The sequence below is a fragment of the Sapajus apella genome, unplaced genomic scaffold (assembly GCF_009761245.1).
Source record: "Sapajus apella isolate SASKATOON/1434 unplaced genomic scaffold, GSC_monkey_1.0 scaffold114, whole genome shotgun sequence".
Classification (NCBI taxonomy): domain Eukaryota; kingdom Metazoa; phylum Chordata; class Mammalia; order Primates; family Cebidae; genus Sapajus; species Sapajus apella.
In genome coordinates this window covers 5,082,542-5,102,131 of record NW_022437054.1, presented here as the reverse complement: position 1 = coordinate 5,102,131, position 19,590 = coordinate 5,082,542, and the positions used below count along the sequence as shown (strand labels likewise).

The window sequence follows — 19,590 nt, the reverse complement described above, 5'->3', positions numbered from 1 at the left end:
AATTCATGTATACGTGACCCACACACAGTTCAAACCCATGTTGTTTAGGGGTCAGCTGTATGATCAGTCACTAATGAGTCTTCAGACCATGTTTTGGGGCTTACAAACAAAGAAAGTTTGTTGAAAATTGTTTTGAAATGGGGGTAGTCAAGTTATCTTAATATTCTCTCCATCCTGGCAACACTGTCCAACAGAACTTTCTGCAGTATAGGAAGTGTTCTGTCACGTTCCCCGACACAGTAGCCACTATTCCTGTGTGGCAGTTGAGCACCTAGAAGTGACTTGTGTGATTGAGGAACTGAATTTCTTTTCTTTTCTTTTCTTTTTTGAGATGGAGTCTTGCTCTGTTGCCCAAGTTAGAGTGCAGTGGCTTGATCTCAGCTCACTGCAACCTGCGCCTCCTAGGTTAAAGTGATTCTCCTGCCTCAGCCTCCAGAGTAGCTGGGATGACAGTCATGCACCACCATGCCTGGCTAATTTCTGTATTTTTGATAGAGACGAGGTTTCACTGTGTTGGCCTGGCTGATCTCAAATTCCCGACCTCATGTGATCCACCCGCGTTGGCCTCCAAACGTGCTGGGATTACAGGTGTGAGCCACCATGCCCAGCCTGAAGTTTTAATTTGATTCCATTTTGAAAAGCACAGATAAGTATAACATTAATCAGAATTATTTTTAATTTAATTTACAATAATTGTTTTTGTAGAGGCAGATCTCACTATGTTGCCCAGGCTGGTCTCCAACTGCTGGCCTCAAGTGATCCTCCTGCCTCAGCTACCCAAATGCTGGAATTTCAGGCATGAGCCACCACGCCTGGCCTTCCATTTAATTTTAAACAGCCACCCGTGGCTAGAGACTACTGAGTTAGGTGCGCAGCTTGTGTATCTGCCAGGAATGCCTTCCTTCTGGCCTATCCATTTGTGAAACTCCTACAAATGAATGGATGGATGAAGGAATGAGTGAATTCGTTACTGTTAGACCCTGTATAGAGCTGACATAGATCAACAAAGATAATTAATGCTGAAGGCATAATGCACTTAATTTCACTGTTTCTTGTCATATCTTTGCACAATATTTATTTGGTTTATCTGAGTGCTCTTGTTTTTTGGTGATTTTGGATGCTGAACAAGGGAGAGTTGACTTTGGGTTGGAAAGAACTTACTGGTTTCTTTTCAAGCTACCATTCCAGCTGTCACTGATCCTACTTCCGAGTTGAAAAGCTAAATTCATATCTGTTATTAAGAAACCAATTTAATTACTGACTCAAGCAAGTAAAAAAAAAATGGACACGTTATACTTGGGAATAAGGCTTTTTATATACAGCTCTTCTAAAAGCAGCAAAAGAAAAACCAAAGTGATGGAAGTTTACTTTGCACACAGACTGCACAAACGCCCTTTTAGAAATCAGCTTTGGTGCAGCACGAAAGCTGGCTCTAACAACAGTGCAGTGTGTGAGTTCATGAACCAGCCAGCCTGTGTCGCTTTGGGAGGAAACCTTTCACAGGGCCCCACTCTGCTCCAAGCACAAGCAGGGTCATGTGGGCTGCAATTAGAGCATGCCACAGGCCAGCATTTTACTATTTTCCATCCATAAAAGCAGCTTGTACGCTATTAGACTATTTTTCCACTTTTCTTTTTTTCCCTCTGCTCCACACCCTTCTGTTTTAATCAGTGATCTCTGAATACAAACTTACTCCCTTAAACCTAGAGCACTCTACTGACTCTTAAAAGTGAGATGTTTGTGTGAGGGGAAATCTTACTTTTGAACCTGAACTAAAATATAAATAAATACTAAGGAGCTCCCCCTTAACAATAGTTAAAATTCCATTCATTGTGAACATTGCCAAATTAGCAGGCAATAAAACACTAGGGTGTAGTCCCCAAAAGAAAGTAGATGAGGTCAAGGACCCAAAAGCAGCTACAGCGGGAAAGACTCACCCACTCCATCCTTTTGCAGGTGACAAGACAGCCCTAGAGACGGGACCTGCCCAAAGTCACCCAATAATTCAGTAGCAATATCAGAGGAGGAGTCACAGTCCCTGACTCTGAGAAACGTTAAGCTCTCCGTGGCCAATTGTTCTCAGATTTTCCCACCAAAGAAGCCCTGTGGTGAAGGAGAATGAATGTGTTTCCCTTCTTAGGTCAGGAGACCTCCTCTAAACTTAATATTTCATTGATAACAGTGTTTTAAAAATCTGCCTATTTTCTTGTCTTTCTTGTTAGTAGTTTTGTGATTTTGGCTGGGCATGGTGGCTCACGCCTGTAATCCCAGCACTTTGGGAGGCTGAGGCAGGCGGATCACAAGGTCAGGAGTTCAAGACCAGCCTGGCCAATATGGATGCAAAAATTCGCGGGGAGAGGTGGCATGAGCTTGTAATCCCAGCTACTCAGGAGACTGACTCAGGAGAATTGTTTGAACCCTAGAGGCAGAGAGGGTTGCAGTGAGCCAAAATAATTTCCAATTTTATTTTAGATTCAGTGTATGCAGATTTGTGATATGAGTATACTGCATGATGCTGAGGTTTGGAGTGCAATTGATCCTATCACCCAGGTAGTGAGCACAGTACCCAATAGTTTTTTAATCCATGTCTGCCCTCTTCATTTTCTTTTACTTTTTTTTTTTTTTTTTTGAGATGGAGTCTTGCTCTGTCGACAGGCTGGAGTGCAGTGGTGCGATCTTGGCTCACTGCAACCTCCACCTCCTGGGTTCAAGCGATTCTTCTGCCTCAGCCTCCTGAATAGCTGGAACTACAGGCATGCACCACCACGACTGGCTACTTTTTTGTATTTTTAGTAGAGACAGGGTTTCGCCATATTGCCTAGGTTGGTCTTGAACTCCTGAGCTCAGGCAATCTGCCCACCTTGGCCTCCCAAAGTGCTGAGATTACAGGCATGAGCCATCACACCTGGCTCTTCTTTTTATGACTGAAAAATCTAAGACCAGAGAGAAAATTTATCTTATACATACATGGGGGAATGCAAGAAATACAAGGCATGGCCCCTGTCTCCAAAACCTTACAATGATAATATTAGTGACTATGATAATGATGACAGCAGCAATGTCATCCAAGAGGTGGAAGGCAATGCAGACTTTAGTCTTTTTAAAATGACTGTCAGGGTGCCATAATCAGGAATCAGTGAAAACCATTGAGGTGCTATTACACTGAAATGAGTACTTCACACTCACAGAGAAGACTGTCTCTTGACAAACCACAGAGCCATGCTTACACCATGCTGCCCAATTAGCCCAGGTCGCTCCACAGCCCACAGACTGCTTTCCTGCCGGATGCCGGGTTCCTAGAGCCTCATCCCCAGAGATGAACCTCTCTGGGTCAGATCAGGTTCCTTGCTTGACAGTAAACCTCTCTCCGAGCCTCATCTTTGCTCCCAGAGTCTTTCTCTCTCCTTAAGAGAAGAAAATAAGTTTAGAAAGGCAGGTGAAGTTCACAATATGTAGAGTTTGAATGCAGGTAAATAGCTGTAAAATCATGGCAAAACTGATAGGAATAGAAACTGAAGTTTGCTTATCCCCAAAAAACGGTAGACTCAACATAATTGTTAGAAATTCCTCTGAAATATCCAGCTTAAATAAATTTTTTAGAGGCAAGATCTTGCTCTGTCACTAAGGCTGGAATGCAGTGCTGTGATTGTAGCTCACTGCAGCATCATACTCCTGGGTTCAAGTGATCCACCCTGCCTCAGCCTCCCTAGTAGCTGGGACTACAGGTGTACACCACCACATTCAGCTATTTTTTTAAATATTTATTTATTTATTTATTTATTGAGAAAGAGTCTTGCTCTGTTGCCCAGGCTGGAGTGCAGCGGCATGATCTCTGCTCACTGCAACCTCCGCCTCCCAGGTTCACATGATTCTTAAGCCTCAGCCTCCTCAGTAGCTGGGATTACAGGTGCCCACCAGCACACCCGGCTAATTTTTTTGGTATTTTTAGTAGAGATGGGGTTTCATCATGTTGGCCAGGCTGTTCTCAAACTACTGACCTCAAGTGATCCACCTGTGTTGGCCTTCCAAAGTGCTGAGATTATAGATGTGAGCCACCACACCTGGCCTAAGCTAATTTTTTAATTTTTAATTTTGTTTATTTTTTTGCAGAGATAGGGTTTTCCTATGTTTCCAGGCTGGTCTTGAACTCCCGAGCTCAAGCAATTCTCTTGCCTCAGCCTCCCAAAGCACTGGGATTATAGACATGAGCTACCAGGCCCACCCAACTGAGGGACTTGTTTTTTTACTGAATAATCATCTCTAGATGGAAAAAATTAAAAAGAAAATGGAAGACATAATAAATATGTGAATAATTCTAAATGTTTACACAAGTCAACTAAACCATGGGTTATTGTTTGTTGTAGACATTAAGAGTTTTCAGGCCAGGCGCAATGGCTCACCCCTGTAATCCCAGCACTTTAGGAGGCTGAGGCAGGCGGATCATGAGGTCAGGGGATCGGGACCATCCTGGCTAACATGGTGAAACCCCATCTCTACTAAAAATACAAAAAATTAGCTAGGCATGGTGGCAAACGCCTGAAGTCCCAGCTATTCAGGAGGCTGAGACAGGAGAATCAATTGAACCCAAGAGGTAGAGGTTGCAGTGAGCCAAGATCACACCACTGCACTCCAACAGAGTGAGACTCTGTCTCAAAAAAAAAAAAAAAAAAAAAAAAGAATTTTCAGTAGTAATAAAGTTAGGAGCAGGACTATGGGATTTTAAAACTGGATTTAAGTGGAAAGAATGATTCAAAACAAAAATCAAGATTAAACAAAGAAAGAAGAGGCAAAAGCCACCAACTGTCTTGTACCAACTGTATGACTGGGTTACTTCACCATTAGAAGGCCAGGAGCTTGGTTTTCTCACCCTTTAAGTCATGAATGGTGCTAAGTCCCTGTTTTGCCTAGTTCCTCTCTGTCAAACAATATGCTATGGAATTCACAGTCAGACTTGAGTGAGTCTTCTTTAAAAATAAACCGTGCGTTAGTTTGTATGCCGCCACTGGGGCCTGTGATAGTACGGGCACAACTTGAAATGCCTTATAGTTATAGTTTCCTGTATACTACATATTAATTCTGACTTGCTAATGGCTGTGGTTTTTGTGGTGAGTGGACACAGGACTCTTTCATCAGGGTAATTTATAGTCCAATGTCCATTTGTTTCAGAACAGATTGAAATTGCTGGCAGGCTAAAATTAATTTGTAACTTGCAAGTCAGAAATCTTTCAAGTCTGCTTTCAAGGTGTGATTTCAGGTTAAAGTATGAGTACACTATGTATTCACAATTTAGGATCTAAAGATCCTGTCCAAAGGCCATGAGGATGATATGAGGGTGATTTCCCTGGACTTGATTGGTGACAGAAAAACACTGTTTTTCATATTAAAGAATATGAGTCCCACTTAGGTGACTCTTAAGGGAGATGGTACAGTACCTTTGATGCAGAATATGTGAAGTTGGGCCTACGACTATCTCTCTTGCACTTTTTTTTTTTTTTTTTTTTGAGACAGAGCCTCACTCTTATCACCCAGGTTAGAGTGCAATGGCAGAATCTTAACTCACTGCAACCACCACCTCCTGGGTTCAAGCGATTCTCCTGCCTCAGCCTCCCATGTAGCTGGGATTACAGGTGTCCATGTTGGCCAGGCTGGTCTTGAACTCCTGACCTCAGGTGATGCACCCAACTCAGTCTCCCAAAGTGCTGGGGTTACAGGCATGAGCCACCTTGCTCAGCCTTTCTTATACATTTCAACACGAAGAGAGCCCTTGGTAAAACACCCAGGTGGTGGGTACAAGTTGTTGCTGTGTCAAACAAACAGTAAACGAAAAAGAGAGGGCCAGACATGGTGGCTCAGACCTGTAATCCCAGCACTTTGGGAGGCCGAGGCGGGCGGATCACAAGGTCAAGAGATCGAGACCATCCTGGCCAACATGGTGAAACCCCGTCTCTACTAAAAATACAAAAATTAGCTGGGTGTGGTGGCATGCGCCTGTAATCCCAGCTACTCAGGAGGCTGAGGCAGGAGAATTGCTTGAACCTGGGGGACGGAGGTTGCAGTGAGCCAAGACTGTGCCACTGCACTCCAGCCTGGTGCCTGGCGACAGAGTGAGACTTTGTCTCAAAAAAAAATTTAAAAAGAGGGGTTAGAACTTCAGTGATTGTATTTTCACATGGAGTGATGTTTAGCCTCCTAATAGGTATAAAAAAGATTGCAAATTTTACCAGTCACGTCATTGGCCCCAAAAAAGCACTGCAAGGTTATTCGAAAGAGGAAAGAAAAAACCTTCACTCTGCATTTTCAGGCTAAAAAAACTTCACTCCGCATTTTCAGGTTAGTTTTCTTTTAACTTTTAGGCTAAAAGGTGATAAAAATTTTAAATATTTAACAGGACACCACTGCATTTCATGGTATTTTTCTGGGCAGAATAGGTGAAAGGTCTGCACAGTACTTAGTCAATTACTTATTAGACAAACCCAAGTGTTTGCCATGTGTTGGGAGTCAGTAGTGATCAGTAACTTACGGTCCACTTGGGTAAACTTTAATGGATAAACAGTCACTGCAAAATTGTGCTATGTGGTATGATAGCGGAAGGTCAATTTGCTATAGAAATTCACAGGACATAATAAGCCAGGTGCCATGGCCTAAACCGTGTCCTCCCAAATTCATATGTTGAAGCTCTAACTCATAGTACTACTGAATGTGACTGTATTTGGAGATAGGTCCTTTAAAGAGCCGATTAAGTTAAAATGAGGGCAAGTTGGACCCTAATCCAGTCTGACTTGTGCCTTCATAATAAGAGGGGTTTAGGACACACAGAGAGACACTAGGGGTGCTGCACACACAGGGACAAGCATGTGAAGTGGCAGCAAGAGGGCCACCATCTGCCAGCCTGGTGAAGAGGCCTCAGAAGAAACCAGCCCTGCTGATACCTTGATATTGGACTTCCAGCCACCAGATCTATGAGGAAATAAATTTCTGTTGTTTAAGATGCCCATTGTGTGGTGTTTCATTATGGCAGCCCTAGTAAACTCATATACCAGGGACTAGGGAAGACCTCCTAGAGAAAGGAATGGCCAGGCTAAGAGGACTGTAGGAAAGCCCATTTTAGGACAAGACAATAGCATGTGCCTAGAGGTGAGAGGGGTCATGAAACATGTGCCTTGAAACATGTGAAGTATGGCTGGAGCATAATAAGCAAGAGACGGGGTGAAGGGAGGTAACACGGACAGTTAAACTTCAATGGGTAGCTGACATTTTTGGTTGCCTGATATCTGAAAAGATTTTCCATTTTATGAGAATTCCTAAATAGGTGGGAGGAGGGTTAAAGTGAGCAGACACCCCGTCTTTGAGCTCCTGGCAGCGACAACACAGTACGTTGACCTACATACTGCCAGCTCATGCTTCTATCTACGACTCTGACTTGGGAGGTACACAGACAAAGGGGAGGATGGTTAGGAACGGTTCACAGAGCCTGTGGGGGAACCCAGCGTCCACTGGAGTAGAAAGTGCATGAAACGAGTGTGGCAACCAGTGTCTAAGGGCAAGATGGCTGGTGTCAAGTGGGGACCTTGCTCACAGCAGCCAACTAAGTGGGGTGACCAACTTATCCTGAGGAAACTGGGAGGGTTGGTCTCTGTCATATAAGCAGATGGTTCCTGTGTTAGGGTTTTGGCTGTGCTTTACCTCCCTGAGCTTCTGTTGTTTTTCCAAGCCTGTTCCTTAGCCTTCTGGATAATTCTATGAGTTACCTGATATCTTTCCAAAAAGACTTTTTTGTGGCCGGGCATGGTGGCTCACGCCTGTAATCCTGGCACTTTGGGAGGCTGAGGCGGGCAAATCATGAAGTCAAGAGATCAAGATCAACCTGGCCAACATGGTGAAACCATGTCTCTACTAAAAATACAAAAATTAGCTGGGCATAGTGGTGCGTGCCTGTAGTCCCAGCTAGTCGGGAGGCTGAGGCAATACCATTGCTTTAACCCAGGAGTTGGAGGTTGCAGTGAGCCGTGATCGCATGCCATTGCACTGCAGCCTGGCGACAGACTGAGACTCCATCTCAAAAAAGAAAGACTCCTTTTCTGCTTAATCAACAAGAATTGGCTTTTCTTGGCTGCAGCAAAGCATCCTGAGTAGTAACATAGGGGTCAGGGCCCTGTGAATGGCCTTTTTACTGTGAAGGGCCTTTTAAGCCACACTATGGAGTACAGACTTTGTCCAAAAGTCAAAGTGGAGTGGGGAGGGGAGGCTGGGTGGAGAATCATTGAGTGAGAGCAAGTGGGATGACAGAAGAGTAGAGAGAAAGCAGTGAAAAAAGACAAGAAGCTATGGTAACAGAGCAAGTGAGAGAAGAGGCTGCTAGACCCTCTAGGTTGTAAGGTGAAGGAGAGAGGTACGGTGACTGGAGAGAAATGCCGCAGGTCAGGTCGAATTATGGATGAACATCAGACAGCCAAGACCCAAAAACACTGACCCTAAACCCATGAGAGCATCGGCCTCATGTAGGAAACCAGCCTGCAGGGGCCCATCCTTCACTACCTTCTGCTAAATAGATGTTCCCAGGCTGGTGCTCTGCATTCCTGGCTGCAACTGCATCACCAGCTGACCTGGGTGAAAAAGGAAATGTCACAAGCCTCTTGCCAGAGCCACTGAGCCTCACCTGCAGGCCATAGCCAAATTCTGCTAGCCGTATATGTCAGAGCTAACTCCACCTCCTCTCACTCCTTGTTGTCCTTGGCCACCACCCGGACTGCACGTCATTCTGGCCAGCAGCATATCCTGGTCCAACTCCTCCGAAAGCCCGCTGGAATTTCTGTTTTGTGATTAGCAGACGCCCCATATATTCCACTTATTTTCCCAATATTCTCCCCACCTCCGCTTTCACAGAAAATGGATCATTCTTTAAGGATACTGCTCCCTTGGAGCCCTAACAGGTTGTTATTTATTCTCTCGCAGCTCAGGGATGTCTGAGTCAGAAGGCAGGGACGGTGGTTTCTCCCTGGTTTTTGCGCCGTCTTGCAAATCTTCTGCAGCTGTGAATCTTGCGCCATCCGGTATAGTCTTTTCCAAATCTCTTCCAACTTCCTCTTTGCTTTCCCTCAGTCTTTGCCGCCTGGCTCACAGAGATCTCTCCACTTATTTCAGTGGCTTGAAACCTTGGACTCCTTATCTGAAATGGCTTTCTTCTCAATGGCTTCCTCCATACCCATCATCAAACCCTGAACCTTGTTACCAGCTCAAAACTGTTCCACTTCCACCATCACTAATTCAAAAAGCTGAAGTAACTCTATCATAACTGCTCTAGCTTCATCAAGACCTCCAACTCCTCCACTGTCTTCCTATTATTAGCCCCATTCATTTATATTAATATTAAATTCATATAAATAATACAATTTAATAAATATAAAATTTAATGTAAATTGTTATTTATATTAAATTTCATGTCGATGATGATAACAGACTCCTTTCTTTGCAACTGACCAACAGATTTCAACCTTGGGCACATTTCTCCATCTGTCTTTTCCATATCTGTACCTGATGAAGATCAGTGGAACATGGGGCTGTGAGAGTACCAGACAAGGCAGATGCTCATCACTATAAATTCACAGTCATTGGTATCAGCTGAGCACCTAAACTTACCAAGCAATGTTACTGCATTTCTCTGGTTAACGTCTCTCCTCGTCTCTGCGTATTCTAGACCTTCTCTACTTTTTTTCCACCTTGGAACCTCTTCCACTCTCCCTTTTAGCCATCTCCCCTGCACCTTCAAATGCTTTCTACTGGATTATTTCCATTAGTATTAAAACATGCTCTAATATCGTCTATCTTTTAAAAGAAACCAACAAAAATTCTCCTTGGGCTCGCTTGCTATCTACTAGTGCTTTCTCTCTTTGTTCTCATTCACAGCCAGGCTTCTTGAGTTTCAGTGTTCAGTTACTACTTAATCACCAATTACCCAGGCCACTCCGTGCAGTCAGGCAAACACCACCGTTTCATTGAAAGAGCTCTTGCTAAATGAACAGTGACCTTCATATGGCTAAAGACCGTGAAATGTCTTTGGTTCGACTGACTTGACCTTTCCCAAGCATACGACCGTATGGTCGTCACTCCCTCCTTTTTGACTTTTTTTTTTTTTTTTTAAATTCAGAATGCCAGAATTCGAATGACATGTTTTCTTCCTTTAGCTTCCATTACTTTCACTTTCCTGGTTTTGGTCAAATACGTCTGATCACTAAACAGAATCATTAGGGGCTCCTCTTCTACAAAATCTTTACAGATTACTTTTCCATGGCTCAATTTTAGACTCTCTTTTCCTTCCCCTCTATGTCCTCCTTCCCTATAAGCAATCTCACTCACGCCTAGGCTTCAAATCCATCTGTTTTAGGAGCTACTGAATAACAAGTGTGTATGTCTAGATAGGATCATTCTTTTTCTTTTTTTTAAGAGATAGTCTCACTCTGTTGCCCAGGCTGGAGTGCAGTGGCATGATCAGAGCTCAAGGCAGCCTCCAAACTCCTGGACTCAAGGGATCCTTGTGCCTCAGCCTTCTGAGTAGCTAAGACTACAGGTGTGTACCACCACATCTGGCTCATTTTTATTTATATGTAGAGACAGGGTCTTGCTATGCTGCCCAGGCTCGTCTTGGACTTCTGGCCTCAAGCAATCCTTCCACATTGGCTTCCCAAAGTGTGGGTACAATGTGAGCCACCACATGAGGCCTGAGGATCTTTTCTCTGAGCTTTATAATACATTATAATACAACTGTATATACTCAGCAAGTGCCTAGTCAACATCTCTATTTGCATATTTTACAGGCATCTGAAACTCAACATGTTCAAAAGTAAGCTTATGTTCTCTCTCAAACGTGCTTCTCCTCCAGTATTCTCCATGCTAACAAATGGTGTTAGCTTTCATCCTATTACTCTTGCCAGACTTGGGATTCATGCTTGCTGCTTGCTACCCATTCCCCCCAACTGTCTATATAATTAACTACAAGCCCTGACAATTCATTCAATAAACCAATTATTGAAAGCCAACTTGGTTCAACACTTTTCTAAGGGCTGGAAATAGAGTCTAGAACAAAAAAGACAAAAATGCCTGTTCCCTGTGGAGCTTGAATTTTACTAATATAAGCTAGGTGACTCTAACATTTTGTCTGGCAATAATATTAAAGTGTGTTCAGTAAATATGCTAGCTACACTACAATGTTTAAAATGAAGGTGACTGAGCACTTCCTGAGCAAGTAACTGTATCATGCTTAAAGAACACCAAGTTGAAAGAACTGGAATTTGTTTCTAATTAAAAATAATTTTTTGAGGGGACTGGAAATTTATAGTTTGGAGATCCAGAGATAATGAAAATTGTCTCTACTGACAGGCAGTAGCTTGAAATAAGGCCGCCCAGTATTCACTAATTAATTCAACAAATATTTCTTGCAACAACTGCTATGAGCTGGGTACAGTATATCGCTAGATACTATTCAGAATTGTGTTAGATTTTACACTACTTGCAAGCTAACAAGCTAGTCTGACAGTTCCATGAATGATGGCAGAAAACACCTGAGTCAGAGAGAAAGGACTTACTTTTCACAGCACAGCCACCAGCCTGTTTCATATTCCCTTTGGTTTCCCTTTCCCCCCAAAACCCATGAGGACAGTCCAGGTGGATGTCATACACGTGACTGGTTTTACCGCCCAGGTTTTAGGAAATCCCAGTCTTCTATGAGGAACTACAAGCAACATGCTCAGCCTTTGCCCTCGAGGTTGACATTATCTTTATTATACTGAACAGAAACAAACCTGTCTTTTGTTCCGGAAGGAGACAATTAACTTACTCTTCCAAAACTGTTCCTTGAAAAGGTGTATTAATCAGAGTTCCTATAGAAACAGATCCAATACGATGCATACTGCAGAGAGATTTATTTGTAGGAATTGGCTCATGCAATCGGGGAGGCTGGCAAGCCTAAAATTTGCAAGTCAGGTTAGAGACCCAGGAAAGGGCTGAAGCAGGATTCCTTCTTCCTCAGAGGACCTTATTTTTTTCTCTTACGACTTTCCCTTGACAGGATGAGGGCCACTTAATCACATCTTAAAAAATTCCTTCTAGACTGGTGTCTGACCAAAACCCGGGTTCCACAGAGTAACGCAGCTGACACATGAAACTAGCCATCATAATAGTCCAGAACAAGGGCAGCCAGTGCCTCTCCTCACAAAACATGGGACAGTGCAGGGGACCCATGGAGAATTGTCTCCCAACACTACATATACATATACATTTTGAGACGGCGTTTCGCTCTTGTTGCCCAGGCTGGATGGAGTGCAATGGCATGATCTCAGGTCACTGCAACCTCTGCCTCCCGGGTTCAAGCGATTTTCCTGCCTCAGTCTCTCCAGTAGCTGGAATTACAGGCTCGTGCCACCACGCCCGACTAGTTTTTGTATTTTTAGTAGAGGCGGGGTATCACCGTGTTGGCCAGGCTGGTCTCGAACTCCTGACCTGAGGTGATCTCGGTTTCCTCTCCTTCCCTTTCCCCACAGAGGCCGCCCGCCCGGAGCCACTCTGGGCCCTCCTTCCTCCTGTTCACACTGGCCGCGCGCGACTCCCTGCCCGCCCCCTTCACACAGGCCCCCCCAGCCTCGCAACCCACGGCATTCCTTTCGACTAGTGGCCCCCGGCCCCCTGTCCTCTCCTCCACCGTTCTCCCCCGACCGTCCCGCTTCCGGTAAGCAGCTCCAGCGTCCTCCCAACACCCTCCGCCCCCGCCGCCACTGCCGTGCCTGGGAGGACTGGGCTCTGTGCTCCCGGCCAGGCAGTTCTCCACCCTCCCAACTTCCCCACGCCGCCCGAGCCTCCAGCTTCCCGCCGCGCCCCTTCCCGCCCCCGCGCTTCCGGCCCCGCCCACCCCGCGCGGAGGCCTGTGGGAGCGGCTTCCTTGGATTCCGCGCTTGGCAACGGCTCGGCGTCGCGCTTTGGCCAACCACCACGTAGTCACTGGGCCCGACTAGCTGTCACCCGCTTCCCTCAGCGTGAGGTAGGAGAAGGGCGCGGGGGCCTAGCGCCTCGGGGCCCCTGGCAGCTGTGCCCCTGCGGCGTCCTGGGCGCCCAGCCCGGCCGAGCGCCCCTTCGCCCATCTCCCGCCCACCCCGGCCGGCTCCTGGGCAGTCTGAGGCGGGGCCCGGAATGGACTCGGCTTGCCGCTGCTTTTCTCCCGCTTGGGGCTGAGTGCATCCTTCAGGCGCCCGAGGCGTCTGCTCAGAAACGCAGCGGTCGCTGTCTCCAGCCCAGGCTCTCCTTGTTCCTCTGAACTGGGACGGGCGCCGCTGACCGGTTGGCGATGGCTGTCCCAAGTCCCAGTCGCGCCTGACGGGGAAACTTCAAACCCAGTTAGAACATTGCGCTAGCTCTGGAATCACAGCAGAGACGGGTGCACATCGCTTTTTAATATTCGTGTTAGTAAAGCACTTGAAATTGCCTGATTAGGCGGGCGCGGTGGCTCACGCCTGTAATCCCAGCACTTTGGGAGGTTGAGGCGGGCCGATCACGAGGTCAGGAGGTCGAGACCAGCCTGGCCAACATAATGAAACCTCAGTCCTACTAAAAATACAAAAATTAGCTGGGTGTGGTGGCACGAGCGTGTAATTCTAGCTACTCGAGAGACTGAGGCAGGAAAATCGCTTGAACCCGGGAGGCAGAGGTTGCAGTGAGCTGAGACTACACCGTTGCACTCCAGCCTGGGCAACAGAGTGAGACTCCGTCTCAAAAAAAAAAAAAAAAAAAAAAAAGAAATTGCCTGATAAAAGTTGAATCAGAAGTGAAAAGTACACAACAGAATGCAAAAAGCGTGTGCTTAGCCTCACAAAGATGGAAACATCCCCAAAACGTTAAGTACTGTTGTCCCAAGAGTCTAAGCCTAAAACTGCACTTTTATTCGTCCGATTTTTCGGTTGTGACCTTGTTTTTTCCTTCAGAAACTGCAGTAGGCATCTAAGAAGTAGACCAAGGGTGTCCAGTGGCTTGGCTTCTCTGGGCTACATCGGAAGAAGAATTGTCTTGGGTCACACATAAAATATGCAACACTAAGATAGCTGGTGAGCTTTAAAAAAATCCCAAAAAAATCTCATGCTGCTTTCAGAAAGTTTACGAATTTGTGTTGGGCCGTATTCAAAGCCATCCTGAGCCATGTGCTGGCCGCAGGTGGACTAGCTTGAAGTCAATAGAAGAGTATTAACAAACATAACTTTCACTTTAAAAAAGGGTTTTAACTAGCATTTTGTTTGTATTAAATATGGATGGCATCATCCCCAGATTATTTCAACATGGGAGGTTTGTTACCTGTATAAGCTGCTTTGGAAATAGCCTGGAGAATCCAGAAACCCTGGGTTTTAAAATCAACAGTTGTTCTGCCACCATAGCTATTAGCCATGCTTGATTTCCTTTACCTTTCCTGGCCTCACTTTCCACATCTTTTATTATTTGTATGTTCGACAAGATGTCTATTCAACTAAGGTCTCTTTCAAGTCAAACCTTTTAAAAATCTGGTTATACAACCTAGCAGAAAGGATTTCTCATTCTAAAAGTTGCTGCTTTCTATAACTTATGTGTCAACTAAACTGACTTAAATAGGGTTCATAATCCAAAAGTTATTCAGAATAGTGGTTCTCAAAGTGTGGTTCGCAGACCAGCAGCCTCAGTATCACTTGGGTTTGAGAACCACTGGTTTAGTGTTCTGAAGTAAAGCTTTTAATTAAAAACTATTTAATATATTTTTTTACCAGTGACATTTAATACCTTTTGAAGCTATTTTGGAATGACCATTTCTATCTGGGTGACATTTGCCCTCATAGTAGTTAATTTTCATCTTAAAAAAAGTAATGAGAAATTAACTCAAAATGGATCGATGACCTAAATGTAAGAGCTAAAACTGTAAAACTATTAGAAAAAAACATAGTTATAAATATTCTTTTTTTTTCCCATTTATTTATTTTATTGCATTTTAGGTTTTGGGGTACATGTGAAGAACATGCAAGATTGTTGCATAGGTACACACGTGGCAGTGTGATTTGCTGCCTTCTCCCCTATCACCTACATCTGGCATATCTCCCCTTGCTATCTCTCCCCAGCTCCCCACCCCCCACCGTCCCTCCCCTATTTCCCCCCAACTGACCCCAGTGTGTAGTGCTCTCCTCCCTGTGTCCATGTGTTCTCATTGTTCAACACCCGCCTATGAGTGAGAACATGCGGTGTTTGATCTTCTGCTCTTCTGTCAGTTTGCTGAGAATGATGGTTTCCAGGTTCATCCATGTCCCTACAAAGGACACAAACTCATCGTTTTTGATGGCTGTATAATATTCCATGGTGTATATGTGCCACATTTTCCCTGTCCAGTCTGTCATCGATGGGCATTTGGGTTGGTTCCAGGTCTTTGCTATTGTAAACAGTGCTGCAATGAACATTCGTGTGCACGTGTCCTTGTAGTAGAACGATTTATAATCCTTTGGATATATACCCAGTAATGGGATTGCTGGGTCAAATGGAATTTCTATTTCTAGGTCCTTGAGGAATCGCCACACTGTCTTCCACAATGGTTGAACTAATTTACACTCCCACCAACAGTGTAAAAGTGTTCCTATTTCTCCACATCCTCTCCAACATCTGTTGTCTCCGGATTTTTTAATAATCGCCATTCTGACTGGCATGAGATGGTATCTCAATGTTGTTTTGATTTGCATTTCTCTGATGACCAGTGATGATGAGCATTTTTTCATATGTTTGTTGGCCTCATGTATGTCTTCTTTTGTAAAGTATCTGTTCATATCCTTTGCCCACTTTTGAATGGGCTTGTTAGTTTTTTTCTTGCAAATCTGTTTTAGTTCTTTGTAAATTCTGGATATCAGCCCTTTGTAAGATGGGTTAATTGCAAAAATTTTTTCCCATTCTGTTGGTTGCCGATTCACTCTAATGACTGTTTGTTTTGCTGTGCAGAAGCTGTGGAGTTTGATTAGGTCCCATTTGTCTATTTTGACTTTTGTTGTCAATGCTTTTGGTGTTTTGGTCATGAAGTCTTTGTCTACACCTATGTCCTGAATGGTTTTGCCTAGATTTTCTTCTAGGGTTTTTATGGTGTTAGGTCTTATGTTTAAGTCTTTAATCCATCTGGAGTTAATTTTAGTGTAAGGTATCAGGAAGGGGTCCAGTTTCTGCTTTCTGCACATGGCTAGCCAGTTTTCCCAACACCATTTATTAAACAGGAAATCCTTTCCCCATTGCTTGTTTTTGTCTGGTTTGTCAAAGATCAGATGGTTGTAGATATGTTGCGTTGCATCCGAGACCTCTGTTCTGTTCCATTGGTCTATATCTCTGTTTTGGTACCAGTACCATGCTGTTTTGATTACTGTAGCCTTGTAGTATAGTTTGAAGTCCAGTGGTGTGATGCCTCCTGCTTTGTTCTTTTTGCTTAGAATTGACTTGGCTATGCAGGCTCTCTTTTGGTTCCATATGAAGTTTAATGTGGTTTTTTTCCAGTTCTGTGAAGAAGGTCATTGGTAGCTTGATGGGGATAGCATTGAATCTGTAAATCACTTTGGGCAGTATGGCCATTTTCATGGTAGTTTTTTTTTTTTTTTTTAGACGGAGTTTCACTCATGTTACCCAGGCTGGAGTGCAATGGCACGATCTCGGCTCACCGCAACCTCCGCCTCCTGGGTTCAGGCAATTCTCCTGCCTCAGCCTCCTGAGTAGCTGGGATTACAGGCACGCACCACCATGCCCAGCTAATTTTTTGTATTTTTAGTAGAGACGGGGTTTCACCATGTTGACCAGGATGGTCTCGATCTCTTGACCTCGTGATCCACCCGCCTCGGCCTCCCAAAGTGCTGGGATTACAGGCTTGAGCCACCGAGCCCGGCCCATTTTCATGATATTGATTCTTCCTAACCATGAACATGGAATGTTTCTCCATCTGTTTGTGTCCTCTCTTATTTCGTTGAGCAGTGGCTTGTAGTTCTTCTTGAAGAGGTCCTTTACGTTCCTTGTTAGTTGTATTCCCAGGCATTTTATTCTCTTTGTGGCAATTGTGAATGGAAGTTTGTTCTTGATTTGGCTCTCTTTAAGTCTGTTATTGGTGTATAGGAATGCATGTGATTTTTGCACATTGATTTTGTATCCTGAGACTTTGCTGAAGTTGTTTATCAGTTTCAGGAGATTTGGGGCTGAGACGATGGGGTCTTCTAGATATACAATCATGTCGTCTGCAAATAGAGACAATTTGACTTCCTCCTTTCCTATTTGAATACCCTTTCTTTCTTTTTCTTGCCTGATTGCTCTGGCTAGAACTTCTAATACTATATTGAATAGGAGTGGTGAGAGAGGGCATCCTTGTCTGGTGCCACATTTCAAGGGGAATGCTTCCAGTTTTTGCCCATTCAGTATGATATTGGCTGTTGGTTTGCCATAAATAGCTTTTATTATTTTGAGATATGTTCCGTCAATACCTAGCTTATTGAGGGTTTTTAGCGTAAAGGGCTGTTGAATTTTGTCAAAGGCCTTCTCTGCATCAATTGAGATAATCATGTGGTTTTTGTCTTGGTTCTGTTTATATGGTGAATTACGTTTATAGACTTGTGTATATTGAACCAGCCTTGCATCCCCGGGATGAAGCCTACTTGATCATGGTGGATAAGCTTTTTGATGTGCTGTTGCAATCGGCTTGTCAGTATTTTGTTGAAGATTTTTGCATCTATGTTCATCATGGATATTGGCCTGAAGTTTTCTTTTCTTGTTGAGTCTCTGCCGGGTTTTGGTATCAGGATGATGTTGGTCTCATAGAATGATTTGGGAAGAATTCCCTCTTTTTGTATTGTTTGGAATAGTTTCAGAAGGAATACTATTCCATACTAATACATACTCAGAGGTACCAGCTCCTCTTTGTATGTCTGGTAGAATTCGGCTGTGAACCCGTCTGGACCTGGGCTTTTTTTGGGTGGTAAGCTCTTAATTGCTGCCTCAACTTCAGACCTTGTTATGGGCCTGTTCAGGGTTTTGGCTTCTTCCTGGTTTAGGCTTGGGAGGAGGCAAGTGTCCAGGAATTTATCCATTTCTTCCAGGTTTACTAGTTTATGTGCATAGAGTTGTTTGTAATAATCTCTGATGATGGTTTGAATTTCTGTGGAATCTGTGGTGATATCCCCTTTATCGTTTTTTATTGCATCAATTTGGTTATTCTCTCTTTTCTTTTTTATTAATCTGGCTAGTGGTCTGTCTATTTTGTTGATCTTTTCAAAAAACCAGCTCCTGGATTTATTGATTTTTTGAAGGATTTTTTGTGTCTCTATCTCCTTCAGTTCTGCTCTGATCTTAGCTATTTCTTGTCTTCTGCTAGACTTTGAGTTTTTTTGATCATGCTCCTCTAACTCTTTCAGTTTTGACAATAGGGTGTCAATTTTTGATCTCTCCTTGCTTCTCATGTGGGCACTTATTGCTATATATTTTCCTCTAGAGACTGCTTTAAATGTGTCCCAGAGATTCTGGTATGTTGTGTCTTCATTCTCGTTGGTTTTGAAGTGCATCTTTATTTCTGTCTTCATTTGATTGTTTATCCAGTCAGCATTCAAGAGCAAGTTGTTCAGTTTCCATGAAGCTGTGCGGTTCTGTGTTAGTTTTTGAATTCTTAGTTCTAACTTGATTGCACTGTGGTCTGAGAGACTGTTTGTTATGATTTCCGTTCTTTTGCATTTGCTGAGGAGTGATTTACTCCCAATTATGTGGTCAATTTTAGAGTAGGTGTGATGTGGTGCTGAGAAGAATGTATATTCTGTGGATTTGGGGTGGAGAGTTCTGTAAATGTCTATTAGGTTTGCTTGTTCCAGGTCTGAGTTCAAGTCCTGGATATCCTTATTAATTTTGTCTGGTTGATCTGTCTAATATTGACAATGGTGTGTTAAAGTCTCCCACTATAATTGTGTGGGAGTCTAAGTCTCTTTGTAAGTCATTAAGAACTTGCCTTATGTATCTGGGTGCTCCTGTATTGGGTGCGTATGTATTTAGGATCGTTAGCTCTTCTTGTTGTATTGATCCTTTTACCGTTATGTAATGTCCTTCTTTGTCTCTTTTGATCTTTGTTGCTTTAAAGTCTAATTTATCAGAGATGAGAATTGCAACTCCTGCTTTTTTTTGCTCTCCATTTGCTTGGTAAATCTTCCTCCATCCCTTTATTTTGAGCCTTTGTGTATCCTTGCATGTGAGATGGGTTTCCTGGATACAGCACACCGATGGGTTTTGGCTTTTTATTCAATTTGCCAGTCTGTGTCTTTTGATTGGGGCATTTAGTCCATTTACATTTAGGGTTAATATTGTTATGTGTGAATTTGATACTGCCATTTTGGTGCTAGCTGGCTGTTTTGCCCGTTAGTTGATGCAGATTCTTCATTGTGTTGATTCTCTTTACCATTTGGCATGTTTTTGGAGTGGTTGGCACTGGTTGTTCCTTTATATGTGTAGAGCCTCTTTCAGGAGCTCTTGTAAAGCTGGCCTGGTGGTGATGAAGTCTCTGAGTACTTGCATGTTCACAAAGGATTTTATTTTTCCTTCACTTATGAA

The 19,590-nt window shown here is 43.8% G+C and overlaps 1 protein-coding gene across 8 annotated transcripts in view; it reads left to right on the top strand.

Annotated features, from left to right (window-relative positions):
* Positions 1–12,857: 12,857 nt before the first annotated feature.
* Positions 12,858–19,590, top strand: part of IFT88 (intraflagellar transport 88) — a 126,833-nt gene continuing 120,100 nt past the window's right edge. For 6 of the 8 annotated variants that reach the window (XR_004263413.1, XR_004263411.1, XR_004263412.1 and 3 more), the window contains exon 1: positions 12,887–13,027. The gene's annotated coding sequence lies outside the window, so the exon portion shown is untranslated. Of the gene's footprint in view, positions 13,028–19,590 lie in introns of all 8 variants that reach the window. The other 2 variants (XM_032260123.1, XM_032260125.1) reach the window with 2 other exon arrangements.